This window comes from Muscardinus avellanarius, assembly GCF_963383645.1.
Source record: "Muscardinus avellanarius genome assembly, chromosome: 22".
Classification (NCBI taxonomy): Eukaryota; Metazoa; Chordata; class Mammalia; order Rodentia; family Gliridae; genus Muscardinus; species Muscardinus avellanarius.
This window is the reverse complement of record NC_137808.1, coordinates 7958396-7959699: the sequence shown is the minus strand read 5'-3', so window position 1 is coordinate 7959699 and position 1304 is coordinate 7958396.

The following is a 1304-nucleotide window of genomic DNA, read 5'->3' as shown; positions in this document are numbered from 1 at the left end:
CCATTCCCAGTAGCCACCCCCCAAACTGAGTCGCACTACATTCCTGAGGCTGGCCTCAAGCCTGTGACCCTCCAGTCTCAGCCTCCCAAACTCTGAGCTTACAGGCTCCTTGTAACTTTATATCGTCTGTGTATTTTGAAGCTGCTCCACTCTGACTTTTGGAACATGAGCTATATTCATATGTGAGGTCTATCTAGAAATGTTTTAGTGTGTGGCTTTGCTATGGTAACAGGTAGAGTTACCACTGCAAGCATTAACTGTTAGGGTAGAGACCGACCTGTAACATGGGACCAGTCCCTTCCCACTGTTCATCTGAGGGGAGCAGGCAGCACTACCTAGAGTCCCTGAGTCAGCGACATCACCCCAGGAGAATGCCGAATAGGAGCCAGGGGATGACGTGTAACCTTTTCCTGAAGATGGAGAGGGGCGCACTGCAGGAAGCCCAGGCCTGTCTGCAGAGCACGGAGCAGGGGGCCAACCGTGCTCGGTGCCCAGAGATGCGCAGCGCAGGCGACAGGACGCAAAGCTCACGTCAACCTCTCAAGGTTCGGAGCTTGTGGATTGATGTGGGTAGATTCTAGCCTCTATCCTCACTGCAAAGTACTTCCTTCCATTTTATATATTGTGGTTAAAAGAAACATTTTGTGCTGAGAAAAGATGGAGTGGGTGGAGGGTCAGGATTCATACCTCCCAGGTCAGGTCCTGGCGTCTCCTCTCGGGGTTCCCGTGAGGCTGCTGTGAGCGTCACTGCTGCCCTCGAGTCCAGCATGGCCCAGCCAGAGCCCGGGCAGGTCCTGTGAGCATGACACTGAACGAGGTGTGCAGAGGCCAGGCAGTGCTGGGTCACAGCAGCTCCACCACGGCCTCTCCCGTCGTTTTATGGTGTGTGGTACTGGGGATGGAGCCCAGGGCCATTCTAGCTCTGAGCTACACCTCCAGCCCTATTTTTCATTTTATTTTGAAACAGGGCCTAAGTAGCTGAAGCTGTCCTCGAACCTCAGCCTCCCAAGCATGCGCCACCATGGCTGGCATCTCACGCACTGTCCAGGGCCGAGTCTGACGCAGTGATGTTGTGGGGCGGCCGGGCGGCAGCCCTGTGCGTGGACTTCCTCACGAAGCAAGCCACCAAGCCGCCCACAGCAGAAATGCGGTCAGGATAACGTGGCACAAACTATTAGCAATATGATTTTATTTAATGACTTTGGAAACAGCCTGTCTCCAGATAATGCCTGAATTCAGTACATAAAAATGGGCAAAGTATTTCAAAACAATGGATCTGAAGTTTCTTCTCCACAGCGTGGCTG